Source organism: Scomber japonicus, chromosome 20, assembly GCF_027409825.1.
Source record: "Scomber japonicus isolate fScoJap1 chromosome 20, fScoJap1.pri, whole genome shotgun sequence".
Lineage (NCBI taxonomy): Eukaryota > Metazoa > Chordata > Actinopteri > Scombriformes > Scombridae > Scomber > Scomber japonicus.
The window spans coordinates 11,436,075-11,452,613 of NC_070597.1; the positions used below are offsets into that span (position 1 = coordinate 11,436,075).

Here is a 16,539-nt window from a genome sequence, read left to right on the forward strand (position 1 = left end):
CTTGTAATGAACGGTTTTTATTTTAAACTGCAATCAGATTTTTTTTTGCTCCCACCTCCTCCTTCATTTTAAAAATGTTTCTTTTGGCGATTTTGTAGGAATATTTGGTTTACATGCATGAAAGGCGTTGTGTAGGCTCTTCCACCGTGAGACCCAAAACAAAAGGATTTCCTGCTGACCAATAGGAGTAGAGGAAGCCTCAAGAGGGACGGAGTGGTCCTCTCTCTCCTCTTTGTCCTACCTGAGACTCCATATAGACCAAAGGCTGTAGCACGACAAGCATGGGACTGACTGGAAGTGTTGGCCAAATTGATCACCATGCTCAAAACGCTTGAGTTGTGTGTGTGTGTGTGTGTGTGTGTGTGTGTTCGCGCGTGTGTGCGTGTGTGTGTGCCAGTACTGAGTTAAATCCTGCCTGGTTACGCACATACATTATGAACTTTACTGAGATCATATGTTATGAAAAGTGCATTCATTATCTGGGGAGCCATAAGAACACCTGCTAATTAACAGGTCCAGATTAACATAATGTGATGGTCTAGAGCTCACTTGAAGTACCCCCTTTATCCCATTTTACATGTAAAAAAAGCAATGTGCGAGAGAGATAGCTTAAAGTACAGGCTTAAGACACATACTACAGAAAAATGTAAGACACAATCCAAAAACGTCACACCATAGATAGACATGGGCCTATAAATGCAACATGTCATGCTAATTATCATCATTTCCATCATAAAAGGCCCATATGAGGACTGCATGCAAAATCAATGCAGGGTATGTCTCACACATATACCAAATAAGGCAAGACAAACAAGGAATGGTGGAAGCAATCATTTAAATGGCTGAATGATCACAGAGTGCCAGCTGAGATGATGTAAAGGTATAAGGAATAGCACATAGAGACAATGTACTGCAATGCGTAGGTTATTAAAAATGATGCTTGTTTCGTTGTTCTGTTGTTTTAAGGAATTGGAACTCAAAGGGATGGAAATAAAATAGTGATTTGGATTTGTTCATATCCGCAAATGAAAAGGCATTTGTTAGGCTATAACATTTAGAAAAGAACTTGATTTTCCTTCTTGCCTATGTAAAACAGAAAATAAAACAGTTAACTAATATATGGATCTTAGCATACCGGATGCTGAAGGTGTAGCGTACTTATAGTAGTTTCACACAGGAGGGTGGATGAGTAAAAGTATCTTTGAACATATTTCCCCATCAGTTTTAAAGTGTAGATCTGCTACTATTTTTACTGAAATAAACAGTCTCTCTGTCTCCTAGCTGCTCTCCATGCCTCGGTGGTGCTGAAAGACAAACAGCTACTTTTCAACTGTTTCCTTGTTATTTATATTCTTAGAAATAAGAATCATGATAAATAAAAGCTAAATCAAGCACTTTATAAATGTTGTGCCTGCCATTTCAGACGCAAAAAAAAAAATGATACATGTTTTTCATGTTGGTACCCCCGAGCACGGCAAGTTGGCTGTTGCCCTCAGGCACTCGTCTGACGTGATATATGGATAATCCAGCCCAGCTAATTAAGTTTCCCACAGCTCACACCACAACATCCTTAACTGACCCTCAAACTTATAACAGTGTACAGATCAGGGCTTTCTCACTAAGCTCAGTGGTAAACGCATCTCTAAGACATATCAGCATATATGTGGTTTCATGTAAGGGGTTGATTTTGTTCTGGTTAATGGTTGAGATGTGCCCTCATGTTAACCTTGTCTCTCTTATTCTCTTTACTTTCAAGTTGAATAAGCTAATGTGCAGAGCAACACAAGGCTTTTAAATGACTGCACTTGAGCTTTCAATTAAGCTACTTGCCAGCACATTAGCCATGAGTGTGTGTCAAACCTAAAGTGAACTAAATATGAGATAAAGCAGGTGAATGGGATGATAATGCAGAAGCTGTGGAAACTCACTGTAGTAGATAGAGAAGATAGAGAGCACCTTTGCTGGCTGGGACAGTTGCTTTATTAGTTGACTGATGGAAATTAAGCAACATTTTAAACGTCCAAGTCATTTATCAAGTCATTTATCAAGCAAGAAGGATTTGCTTGATAGAAAATTTGTCACTTTTCTGATTTACAAATTGTATATTTTTATGTTTTTGACTTAATTGGACAAAAAAAAAGCAATTTGGAGATGTCATCTTGGGCATTGTGATTGACATTTTCACATTTTTTTTCACATTTCACAAACAAAATGATTCATGGATTAATTAAAAATAGAAAAAACAATAACAAAAATAATAATTGGTTGCAGCCTTAGGGAGCCCTGAGAGTTTTGAGACACTAATTTAAAAATGACTCAGGCATAATGTTTACAGTACATGCCATGGGTAGACATCTACACTGTGTGTGTGTGTGAGTGTGCTGTTTGCTTGTAAGTTGTCAGAGTCTGTGTAGGATGGAGGAACGTAGGTGTCGTAAATGTGGTGGGGATTCTCTTTCTCACTGCAACATATTATTATACAGTGAGTGGGATGGATGATTAGAATGATTTAAATGCCATGACTGGGTGTAGTATGCGTGGCCTCTAGCAGGCACTCTGTTTTGTTTGAGCTCATTTCATCTCTACCACAGATTTCCATGGAGTGACTGAAGCACTTTGATGAATTACTCTGTCCGAGATAAGTCGAGCTGTAATATTTCTGGCTGATCGTTCCTGATTTAGATGCAGCGTTAACTTCAGCCTTTGTAGTGGGCTGATGAAGTATTCATTTAAAAGAACTTAAAGTAAATAAACAATGAATCACACTCAGCATCTGCCGCATGTTGTCATATCTGAATGTGAAACAGCGCTTTGTGCTACACACACACGCGCACACACACACACACACACACACACACACACACACACACAAAAGGCTATTCAAAAGGAGACAGAACTATGAATACATAATATTTATGTTACAACTTTTCCATCAATTATGAAAAGGCGAGATGTTAGGTTTGTCATTTGGACTTTGATTCTATGTAAATGTGATCACAGCAGGAAGTGAACCTTTTAGGAAGATTTTTTTTTTCCATCATTGGCTTTCATTAGAGATTCCAGTGATAATGCTCCTTTCAGTGCTAGACCAGCGGTAGACTCTTAATTATTGCGATGCAGACAAAGAGGGAATGCTTTTGTTATTGAAATCTTTGTTGAAGATTTCTCAGGGGAAGGGAATTCAATTGAAATTGCCGAGAGAATGCAGGGGAATTCAATTTGAATAGCCTTTTTGGAGGCCACTTCATCATGAAAACCGGGGAGAGTTTGGCAGCAAACATGCACAGAACTGTTGCCCTTTTCAAATTCATGGATTTAAGGTCATTAGACACTGGCAGTGATAAAACGTTTCCTCATGTACCAACAAGACTGGATCAGTGCAAATTCAAAAGAAAGCTGTTGTGGTTTTGTGTGTGTGTGTGTGTGTGTGTGTGTGTGTGTGTGTGTGTGTGCATCTGGGAATAAACCGGCATTACTTGACCATCTTGTTCCCATGTTGTTTGAGGATTGTATTGTGCAGTGGAGCAGTTTTATTAGCTGAGACACTTGGGGTCCAAATGAAAGCTTTCATATGGATTGTTCTGTCATCCTGCATTTCATGTCACATAGATTTAACACACTGGTGCTCTTGTTTATTCACACAGTTTTAATTTTCAAAAAGGAGAATTCGTTTATTGCCCTCCATAAATCTAAATAAATGTGCATATCCGAAAAGGAAGTCATATGTCGTCAAGCTCTTGGCTGCGCTGTGATTCATCAAAATTAAATAGAAATCAAAAGCAATAATAAGCCGTTGTGCTATGAGTTGTGACTTGCAGCTGACTTCCTTTCACTCCCTATTCCTTTAATTTATCTTTTCTTAGAACACATTCTTGCTGGGGACATTTTTGCACCAGACGGGGCAACTGACAATCCCACAACCTCAATGTCTCATCCCAAAACCTCAGTCTTTAAAATATTTCTGCAAGCCTCCCTTTTCCTATTGACTGACACATTCTGGCCCTGCTCCGATAACTCTGACAGCTTTTCTTTTTTTTCCTTCTTCTTTGGGATACATCTCCTTTTTTCAGCCTGAGAGCCTGAAGCTGCACTCTGTGTTTCTCAAATGAAGCATTTGACCTCTCTTTTAGGGGTCTTTTATTTCAGTCACTGCTGCAGGAAGCTTAGTGTCAAGTGTGCATCAGGGGCTGCTGTGTGCTCAACAAGGCTCTTCTGGGGCATAGGGCACACAGACTGTCCATATGGACCCTCAACCCATATGTATGCAGGCAAAGTTAACACATAACAGGGTTAGCTGACTGTACTTCAAAAATGATGTCCTCTTCAGTATTTCAAGATCATAGATTTTGTGACTAAACTTCATAATCCACCAAAAGCTTTCATAAACTGGCTTGATGACCATGAGGAATTTTATATGACTACCTTGCTGCCAGTATTTGGACACATTTTGAAAGTTGACCTCACTGGGTCAACGATAGTCACTGTGGCCTTCAATTCTTAGAGATGATTTGTTAGTGCTGAAACACTTAGCCAAAGCATTGACAGAAAATCTATGTTTATAGATTCTGGATTTTTAAAAGGACAAGAACATGTCAAACACAATTCATTATTCCATGCAGAGGATTGTTGTATGTCCAAACATGTCTGGAGGGGACCTGTCAGATTTAATATTTTACTTCAGTGATGCAAATTCAAAAACAAATTGCAATTAATCAGATTATGCAGACTCAAATGACATAGAGTAAACCTCTGATTTTGGGGGCCCTAGGGCAATTCTCCCGCTCTGCCTGGTTGCTAATCCAGGTTTGTTCCTGATGGACATTTTCCCATTATTTTTTTGCCATTTTACAGATTAATGTTTAACAATTAATTGCAAAAATAAGTGACAGAATAATCAATACTGAAAATAATTGTTAGTTGCACACCTAGTATTGGAGGTTTATTATTGATGGTTTCCTAAACTGAAGACTGCACAGCCTGAAACTGCTCTAATGGATACAATAAATCTACCTCATCAGTATGCAGATAACATTTTTGCATCAACATAAACAAACCGATTGTCAGATGCTGTTTTGTTCTGTCCATTTATTTACAAGTGAAGTCCTTGGCTATTAACCAGCCTCTCAAAACATGTCAGCTCTTAAAGATGCCATCCTTAGCTTCACGCCTGTCACCAGTAACCCTTTGTTGCATAAATATTTCATAGACAGACTGCTGTTTTTGTGATCTTACATCCAAGTGACAGCAGGCTCCAGTTTTAGACTGAATGATCAGCACTGGAAACAGGATCCGGCTGTCTTCAAGTGTAGGAGCTGGACTTTGAAAATAATGGTGCATGCAGGGGCCCAGTGATGGATGGATCCCCCAATGAAGTTATGTTATGTATTCCTGATGAGAGCAGTGAATCACCGGGCAGGATTTATGTGGATGTGGAAGAAGAACCACCACTCCAGAAGATGCTGTCTTTCCGAAGCAGTGGTCCAAGGCCATTTGTCAGCATGATTGATGAGCTTCCAGTGATTAAGCTAACATGCTGACAGACATTAATCTGCTTTATCTCATGAATGACTTGCATGGAAGTTTTTTTCTCCAGTGTTATTAGCTCTAGTCAACAAGGGGATGCATGGTGCCATCTTGTACGCTTCACTTCATTTTCTTTTTGGTTGTGGTCAATCTTGTCGTTTCAGTCAGAATCAGTCATTTTAACTACATGCCACATTATATACAATGGGTGAGACTTTAAAAAATGTCTCAATTAAAAAATCAGCATTTCATTTCCAACAACACATGCATGTTTATGTTAATGCAGAAATGCGAAAATCACAACTTCCCATTGAAATGTATCTAATCTACCTAATCTAAAATCTGTCTAATTGCAACATATGACATAAGAACTGAAAATGAAAGTAACAGTACACACATGACAAACAACATGTTTAAAAAAAACCACATCTATTTTCAGCTGTTATTTATAAGTCTGCGTGACATGTTTCTGTAATAAGAGCACAAGCCACTGCGTGTGATCAGTAAACCATGCTGCTACTTTGAGATGCTGAGTAAGAAGGTAAATCTGGTAACCCAGAGTTGCTATGTGCCGCTGCCAAGTTGGGGGTCATTGCTCGTATTAATGATGCATGAGAAACATCTGTACCCAGTTGTGCCATATAGATGGATTCCAGCAAAGGAGAACAGCCCCCTTCTACAGCTAGTAGGTTGATTTATTGGATTGTGATGTGTGTGGATAGTATTACTTATACAGTGTGTGTGTTATGTAAATATCTAAACCCATTGTTCATCTTAACTCATCATTAGAAGCAATACTATGTTTGCAGAATAATATATAGTTGATTCATTTTGTAAAATCATTTTTGGTCATTTCATGTCTGTTTTAAGATAGAAATGAGAAAGAAAAGAAAAAGAATTACAGGAAATGATGGGAGGGAAAGATGGGAAATGATATGCAATGTGTGGATATTACAGGTCAGGGTTGGTGCCTTAACCCCAAGGCCACCAAGGCTATTTTACCATCAGGATGTGAAGATAAATGAAGAACTGTAACGTCTGTATTCACATTTAGACTTCAAGAAACCCTCTGGTAGTGGTGTAAGAGAAAAATGAGAAACTACCAATTAGTTGATGGATGAAGTAGATTTTTTGTTGCTTTGCTTTGTTTATATCATAGTAAATTCAATAACGTTGGATTTTACATTGTTGAGCAGAGAAAACAAGCAATTTGAGGACAACTCTGGGAAATCACAGTTTTTGTCGACTAAACAAACATCAATAGAAAGTGGTTCCGTTGCAAATGGCTTTTTCATCCAGATTTTTATATGACTATTATTTTTTTTATCCAATATTTCCACCTTTTACCTTTCTAAATAGGCACAGATAAAGTCACTGATGTTACTTTGTTGAGAGATTTAAATAATATGCAAAAATGAGTCGTATTTATAGGACATGATGATTTTTAAGGCCCTGGTTATTTAATATCATTGGAATAAATTCTGTTTTTGTGGATATGACTTTTAAAATCTATATTTACTCAGCCAGTGGGTTATGAATGCTTTCATGTGTTGCCATGGAATCCCTTAGGTTAGCAGAAAGACCCAATATTAGTGGTTGTGTATCTTTCTTCCAGATGTCACTCTAATGGGCCTCAACACAAACCTATGGGGACCTCAACAATGTTCACCGACTGGGAGAGATGTGCTCATTTTCCAATTACCCCCAGCTACTCCTTTCAAACGAGCAACTGTGAAATCTTTCAATACTGCAGCCATTTCTCATTGCGATGTGTGTGTGTGTGTGTGTGTTTTTTGAATGACCCACAAAACGCTGAGATTGTTTCTGATAATTTCACACTACCGGACGCTCTTCAGTCTCATCTCTGATACAAGAGCAATTTCTGTTTAATCTGTCCCCCAAGTAATTGAACCGAATGTGTGGTTAAGGTCGTGATTATAGGTGCAAGCATTGGTTCTCATTTAACCCACACGAGAGGCAATATCTTTACAAACTCAGACTGGTAAACAAAAAACTTGCATGCACTTGCCACCTAGATGCTTGTCTGTCTGGGTTCAAAGGTCAACATCGAGTTCCGTTTACCAGACAGCTTAGAAATGTTCAACTTAAGTGTCAGACGCACCTGCGGGGCTGTTTACATTTTTTAGACTTTTGGCAGTGAGGAGACACGCTCTGACCTGGCTCGGGTCACAAAGAATTTGTCAAAATGTTATTTTCATTCCTGCTGCTATCATTTTATGGGATTATCCCTGCCAAGTTAATTTGGAGCTGGAGTTCTATATCTGCACAGACAGCCACTGCCAGTATGATCCTTGGCGAACCAAAAAAATCTTTACACTGGAGATGGATGTGCTGTTGTAGTTATAACATCTCACCTCCTCCCCTCCATTTGTCAGGATATGGCCAAGCAGGTAGAGTTGTGATTAAACTTGTGTTGTTGTTGTTGTTGTTGTTGTTGCTACAATCTAGAGAGCATAGTCATCCAGAGCATACTGAACAGGACATATGTATTATTGTGATTTATGCTAAACCCAACACTCACACTTCAGTGCAAACGTTCCTTCTCCAAGTGAGTTGAAATATATTGGCAACCTTAAAAATGAAGATACCATGCAATTAATCCTCGGTGCTAAAAGGAGACATCTTTATCCGCACCCTAATTTGGAGAATTAACCTGCCTGCCTGTCTGTTAAGCTCTGAGAATGTGTCGAAGCTTTCAATATTGTGGAGTTGCATGTATTATGTAGCAGAAAGAAGATAGAGCATATTATAAGGTGAAAATCTGCAGGCCAAGTTGATATTACGTATACGCTGGGATGTCCTTGAGTAGCCTCCCTACAACTGTTCACATCCGGAGAAGCAGAGCAGTAAGCCAACCGACTCGGTAATAGCCTACGTTTTGTTAATTCACACGTTTTCTTGGCAGTCATAGGCTAACACTCAATCCATGCACATATCCCTATCTGGCAGAGGGCTCAGCGCAGTTAGAGATGAAGCTCTGACTGTTAACTAGGTGTGAAACGCTACTGCACAGGATTACTATACATCTCCTGGAGAACCTTAAGAAAGCAGGGAATTAGAGACGAAACAGGAACCTGCTCTGAAAAACGTCACCGCCCGTGGCGCCTCTCCTCATCATAAGTCACAGATGGAAAAAACATACTCTTTAATAACTTGGCTGACTTTTTTGTCAGTTCACTGAGTGGAGATTGTGCCTCGCTGGGAGTCAGCAGCATCCAAATTGTATCTGCACAGAAAAAAAGCTGAATTTCTACGATTGTGCAGAGCTACACCTGGAACTATTGCAACAGCAGGATTTGTAGAGAGATTGTGGTTTGTCTTTTTGGGAAGTTTTCCTCTAGCTTTAGTCATGGTCTGATCAGTAAACAAGTTTATTTAAAGGGAGCAGATGAAAGTTTCTTTCAAGCCTCATTTGATTTAGCAAATGAGCTCCTCTTAGTTTTTCCTCACTTGGCCATCCAGTCTTCAGAGCCTTTAGCTTATACGAGTCCTGGGTGTCATCATCATCATCATCATCATCATCATCATCATCATCATCATCATCATCATCATCATCTACTGTCTGCTGAGCTACTGCAGTTTCAAAAATTCATGTGCCTTTCGAGAACAATGAATTACAAGCAATACACATCCCCAGCGTCCCTTTCATCCTGTAGTGATGAATAAAAGACTTCTACACAGCAATTTACAGTTTCATCACACAACCATAGCGTTAAACTCAAGCGTTACATGTAGTAATGACATGTAATTTAGGAATTTTATATAATCGCACCGTTGACTGCTAACAAGCTGTTAAGTGTTTGCTAATTAGACTTAAGTGTGATTGATTTAAAACAATTAAGTTATGATTTAAATTAATTCCCCAAGCTGGAGCCACTGAATAATAAGTCACCATTGAATATTATTTCTGCACTGTCAGCTGGGGTGGAGCTGGACTCTCAGCACAGAGGGAGTGGAGCATTCTTGAAGGGCCCCTTCTGATAAAGTCATTTTGAAATTCACAACTGTAAAATAGCTTATCCTATCCTATCCTATCCTATCCTATCCTATCCTATCCCATCCTATCCCATCCCATCCTATCCTATCCCATCCTATCCTATCCTATTATATCCCATCCTATCCTATCCTATTCTATCCTATCCTATCCTATCCTTTCCTATCCTATCCTATATCCTATTATTGAGCCAAGTAAGCCTATGTCTAAGAAAACATACAGCAATGCCACTTTGTCAGACAAGCTTGTTCTAAAGATCAAAAGACGAAAACAGGTTGCCAGTTGCTTTCAAATGTTTCAGCACTGAGGACAGCACGAGGCGCTCTACGTGCATTGTTTGACGAATGGTTCAGCACCACCGCCGATAGACAGACACAGGCCAAGTACACTGTCTTCTTACGTGGCATACATAAGCATACAATAGAAATAACAATGTACGACACTACAAGGCCTATTCACATATAAAATGGACACAGCAGTTTACAAAACTACAGGGCTTATTTGAATACAAAATAGTCTGCCATAACACAGGCAGGTGCTAAGATGCAGTAAGCATGGAGATAGACAGATAGATCAAATGTTCTGACTGATTTCTTCATAACCAAAATTTAACTTAATTAAGACTAATTATGGATGTGTCACTCACCAGCTGTTTCCCGTGTTCAACCCGCTGTAGTTTAGTGTAGTCAATTAGTCTATTCAAGCATCCTCCATAGAACAGAACAATGAATAGGTTAACAAACAGGATAATGAACTTTGTATATATCACGGCCCTTTTTTAAAACTCCATCCCTCTCGCTTTCATGGTGGCAGACCTGCCAACCACTTTGTCTTAAATGTTTATGTCCCACTCAACACACAGCAAAGTGAGGTTGGATGGTCTGGCCTCATACACGCACAAACACAAATAGCTCTTAATGAGCTTCAGATGGCTCATCGTTTGCCACTGTCAGGCTGGTACTGTTAGCAGTAACATTAGCTAGATTATTCATTTGATCATTGTCACGCTTGTGTTGAAAGGATGAGCAAGACAATGCTCACAATCTGTCATGATGTTTAAGTAAATATAGTTTTGTTTTAAGGGGGGCACAAGCTAAAATGTTTTACAGCACTCAGCACTGATTCATCAATCAAACGGTTTACAATAAATGACTTGCAGTTTATTTTTTCCTAGCATCAGTTATATGTTTGCTGCATTTTATTTAATCCTCAAGGTTTAATATTCACTGTTAACACCTTCTGTTAGGAGAACACATTCACAGCACTTTGACCTGTTTTTCAAATTTCTCAGCTTTATTGGCTTTCATGATTGTCCCATTGAGTGTTTAGAAAAATACATACTGTATTTATATGTTGCACAGATGTGCCATAAAGGCACATTTTAGTAGTGGTTTACCAACTGTAGTGTGATTGGAGAGTACTGAACAACAGAGTACAGATGTGTTGCACAGATGTCATTAGGCAAAAACATGTGTATGGAAATTTACCATAAATCTAACTACAGTATTGGTTTATATGTCAGCAAATAGTCTTGAAAGTTCTACCCACAACACTTTTGCTTCCCCCCCCCCCCCCAAGTGGTGCTTTGTGTTCCTCTGACCTCAATACCCGGGTTTCCCCAAATTTTCTGTGATCTGATTTGGACCGGATCCATTTCGGCTGCACTGTGGGTTCAGAGACATTCCACTGGAAACAGTAAACATTCCCATTTGATTAATTACCAACTTATTTTCCCCTGGTCTGTCTGCCTCTTGCCCAAATGGAAGATTAACAGTAGATTGAACTTTGCTCGCTATGTAAAAGGCTTGTCAGGTCTCATAAAGAGAGTGAGGGGGCAAGCAGGAGTAGGTGTTGGAAAAGAGTTAATCAAATGAAAAGGTGGTCATCTGTAGGAGGAGGCCAGCTTAGGTAAAGGGCCACTGCTTCACTGTTTTCTCCAGTATGCTTGTGTTTTTCTCTCAAAGTCTTGATATTAACCCAAGATTGATACTGGTTTGACTACTTGTGGTATGCCTTATTTTCTAGGAAAACAGCTCTGTTGCTGAGTTGCTAATGGTGCTCTATATAAATGTTAGAGGCTGCAGTTTCCACCCACATTAAAACACAAGAGATGAACCTAAAGTTGATGAGAAACTGATTGGCATGTATTTCACAAATCCCAAAAACCCTCGAATACTCCTACGCAGCGCTGAGCATCCATGAATCAAAGTGATATTTCAAGACTTCACATTCACTTTGCCACTTACAATAAGTTTCCACTGTCAATCAGCAGTTTGTGTCTCTGCTGTGCCTCTTTTTTTGGGACTTCTTTTATTTCCACCTACATCTCCAATCTGTCAGCGAGACCGATTCATATTTCACAAACAAAGGATGTGAATCAACATCAAGAGATGACAACATCTGACCACTGACACAGAACACTAGACAACAAAAGATAAAATGAAGGAAGTGAATTAAAGTGACTGGAAGATCACTGCTAGAAAGATCTTCTAAGAAAGAGCAGCAGGAAAGATGTGGAAAAAAACATGAGGATGTCCCCAGAATTATTTGAATTCATCAGGGTATACATTTTTTAAAGTTATATAATAAGTTACAGGCACATCACATCTAAGTTCATCCTAATAAATTATTCATTGGAAGCTGCTGTGCGAACACAGCACTATTTTGCATATGCCCCTCAAACTTGAAGTTCCTTTTCACACACATAAGAAATCCCTGATTGTTTATTGTGTTAAAAATTACCATCATTTATTCATATTTGACGTAAAATATGCTCCCACTCAAGATACGACACATTTGGTGTGTTTGAATTCAGATTACCTTTCACCTGTCCTCTTATCTCCCACTTATCATATTCAATCCCAATTTAGCCTCATTGTATGTGTTCTAAGTAGAGAGAGTTCCCATTACCATCCATTACCTACAATCTGTAATTAAAATGGAAGCCATTGTTTTTTGGCACTTTTTAATGACACCATCATAAGCCCTTATCCACCTCAGAAGGAGTCCTGGCTGTGGGAGGCTGCCTGTGAAATTAAAATAATGAATAAAAGATAAGACAGAGGAAAGTGCTGAACTGGGACTTCACTTGAGATCCTAGCTGAGCTGCAGTTATGAGTCCAGGGCAAAGGCCACGTTTCTTGTCACCTTTCACTACAGTGAAAGTGTCAGAGGGCTGTATTGATAATTTGACCTGGCGGCTCATGTCAGGTCACGGTCAGGTCCTCTGGTCTCCTGAGGTGGGGGTGCGCTACCTGACTTCCTGGAGATTAGATTTTGATCTTTGGTCAACAGTGTGTGTGATCTGGGGAAATGTGATGGATGTCATCTCCCTGGATAAATCCACTCTGAGCCACAGCGATCGCCTCTTTCTTGCTTGTGTCACAACCATGTCACACGGTTTACATGACTGGATTGGGTAGAGAAGGAGAAGGAAGTGACTTCTTTGACAGGTCATGGGGCTCCTGCTTGCTCTATTAGCAGAGGACTTTGTGGTACATTGCAAAGATGTAGCCTTGCAGCAGTCCTATAGCCAGATGTTTCTCTTATACTCCAAAGCTATTGTAAGGATTAATTTCACGCTTCAGTAGCCCACTTCCATCCTCGCTTCATTTACTCCCACCAATGATACTTTTTCAAATTGATTTCATTCATTTAAATAGATTTTCCATAGTTAAAATTCATATTTTTCATTTTTATTAAAAAAACAGCTTTTATTCTGATTAAATTGTGTTAAAAAAAATCAATAATACAAAAGTCTTGGTGAAAATGCCATTTGCAGCATGAATACACTGGAGTTTGACTGCTTATGTACTCAGAGAGACTATGGTGCATTATGAACAGCTAATTTGCATCTTCTCCCCATTTTTCTCTTTGCTTTCCATTACTTGAGGCATTTTCTGAGATATCCTCATCACAAGAGGACTGCATTCACTGTAAAATTTGATCAATATCTTCTTGCAGCAAGACACATAACATTTTGAATCTGCTCTAAATGAATCAAAAGTGTTTTTCACTCATAAGATATTTTAAACAGATGAGACTTATGCACAGCTTATCCAAAAAGAGATCATGTCCCTTTAAGATCCCCCTTACAAATTAAAATAACCCCAATACTGGAGGAGGTAGCGTCAGTGTCATCACCAGCTATTCATCACCAGCCCTCTTCCACCAATCATAAGGTTGCTTTGGTGTCACATGACAGGCCGAGGCTCATAGCTGTACCACCCTTGCAGTGGCCTCCTGCTGAACTTTAATTATTGTGAGTGGCCTAGTGGAAACAAGAAGAAAGGAAAAAGAAATTCTCCAGATGACACAGCGATGACACCTCACTTTTTGTTCCTCTTTCTGACAGTACTTCCTGTGTACTGTGGACTTCAACCAAAATCCACATCCAGTCCCTTGGGAATGTTAAGAGTCAGCATCCAGTAAATGCATGTTTACAACACTTCAGCCAGTATTGGCTTTTACAGTAAGATCATCAGTTGTTTGTGAATAAAAAGCCATAAGGGAGTCTGCTTGAGTCTGTGGCAGCACTGAAATTCTGCTTACAGTGAACTGAGTCATCATCTGCTCACTCTATTCTTCATTTTTTTGGTGGTTTGCTTTGGAGCATCTGTAAGTGGTCCTAACAGGGAAATGGCTTGATAATGCTTTGTGGATGGACTTGTTATTAAATGATACACTGTTTCTTCAGTATGACAGTGGATGGTTGAAATCAGTCTGTGAGAGTAGGTCGAGAGTACTCCTGGGCAGCTGCGTACAAGGACTCTATGGACAGAATGTGCTGTTCTATACTCAAGGTCTGTTTTATATTCCTCCACACCTTGAATGAAGCGAGCGTACCGAGCTTGCTTGCTTGCTTTGTCTCTATTCTACGGATTTGTGGTGGTGAAGGCAGCAGATTGTTGTTTATGCATTGTACATTCAACTTGTGTTTTTTCACTACTGCCACTAATAACAGAGTCTAAGTTTCTTTTTTGTACAGAGAGGCTGCAACACTGAAAGTAAGTGGATTAGCTAACACACCTGAATCAGAGATAGTCACTGGTGTACACTGTGTTCTGCACCTCATAATGGCCATTGTGTTTATAATCAATGCATACTGTGCTTGTAAGGAGAAAATCTACTATGAATATATTAATTATCTTTGTTTTATGATGTCTTTATTTGCTTATTCATCATCCAGACTTATTCGATTTTACTCATATTTCATTGTATCTTTGCAGTAATACGGCTTAGGCTGGCTTGAGCTTATCGAGCTACTCTGAGCAAAACTTCATATAGCATTCCACTGTGTTGCTAACATAAGCTCTAATCTGCCTGTTTTCCCTGCAGATAAGTCCAGTTAAAGCTGACATGCTATATAAACAGCACTGAATAATAAAATATACTATGACATTTAAGAAGACAACCTTCTTCTAGTCCTCTGAGGACAGACACACATACTGAGGCAAATTATCTTACAGAGTGTCTTTCTTCACTATTTTCCAGAGAGAAAACAAGTAAGAAACTTTAGAGCCCCACTGTAAATTGGTTATTTTTATGCCCAGTAGAAAAAAAAGGCCTTTTAATATTCTCTGGCAGCCGAAGATGAAGAAAACTACACATAGGGGTCTGTGAGGATAACTAAGATATTGTAACAGTTTTCTGTGATATGGAGCAGTGTGTTCTTTGTACCCTGAGAGAGACAAAGCTGGCACTCTTTGAATCAAAACAAAAATGGCATTTCAGGGGCCCATCAGCAGGCCACGCAATTAATTTCCTCCATTTTAAATACCAGAGAGCTAAGGAAGTAGGACAGCCTGCTTTCCACTGCACAAACTGCTTCTCCAGCCAGGTATAATACCACTGAGGTTTGGGGAATGAATGATTTAAGGGTCGTTAAGTGTTCTTGCCATTCCTATTGTCTGAATATGATTTGCTGTGGACCACAATTCATGGGTGGCATAGGACAAATATTAGCCAGCAAGTGTGTGTGTCACTATTTGGCTGTTATTGTCTTCATCATCATCATCAATGCTTAAAAAAAGCACATTCACTGTAAGAGAAAAGATGTAATTCAACCAGTTTTCAAATTAGCTTTGCAGCAGAGGATGACAACAATAGATTTTGATTGATGTTTAGTACAAATAAAGATAATCTGTCCATCTACATTGTGGCTTTTCACACAAATAATCAATCATCCTGTATTGACAGCGATAAATACAAAGCAAAGAACTGTTAAGCGAAGAAGAAAAGGTACGCAAGAGAACAGCAATTAGCTGCCAGTGTTTGAGATAGTTTTTTTTCAGAGTCAAGTTGGACATCCAGGAGCAGAATAGGAGGCAGACTTTAAACAAATCTTCCTGATTGCCTGTTTCACTGATCTGTTCCCGAATGATAGGGTAGACAGTATGGAGAGCTCTGCCTCTGATGAGTGGCAATTTCATTTGCACCACACAGGGAGGGAACCATCAGCACAGCATGCAGGCCATTACCAGTGATGCCAGTGTCTTTGAAGTTAATTACAATCATTATGAAGTTATCTGTGTGGCTAAAGTGTTTGATCCTTCCAGTCAAACATTTATACTGCAGAATTTTTTACTTTTGGTCCTAATCTTTCCTAGACTTTACAAAAATTGGCCAGACTAAACGTAAATTTAACCCCCATTTTTTTTGGCCCAGACTTGTTTTAGAATCTGGGGGGATTTCTGCCAGCTCTGCAGTCCAGTTGTTTGACATTTGACACAGGGGGTATTAAGACCTCCTGTGGCTGACAAATATCCTGGCATGTCAGAAATGTTGTCTGTCTTGCAGTTTGAGAAGTCCTGCCATCTAATTTCCCACATAGCTACTGTTAAAATGTACATTATAGACTGTAGTGAACTTGTTTTAGTATTGGAGTAGTCTTTTAAATATTGCAGGTAACTGTAGCCTTGACTTAAACTATGTTGTGGTAGAAATAAAACATTCTCATTCTCTTTTCTTGCTTTCTATTCAAAGTACTGTAATGCTGCCCT

At 39.2% G+C, this 16,539-nt stretch overlaps 1 protein-coding gene across 1 annotated transcript in view; it reads left to right on the forward strand.

The window, feature by feature from the left end:
* The window catches only part of LOC128381401 (carbohydrate sulfotransferase 15-like), a 35,111-nt gene that overhangs the window by 716 nt on the left and 17,856 nt on the right, over positions 1-16,539 (forward strand). The gene's annotated exons all lie outside the window — the stretch shown is intronic.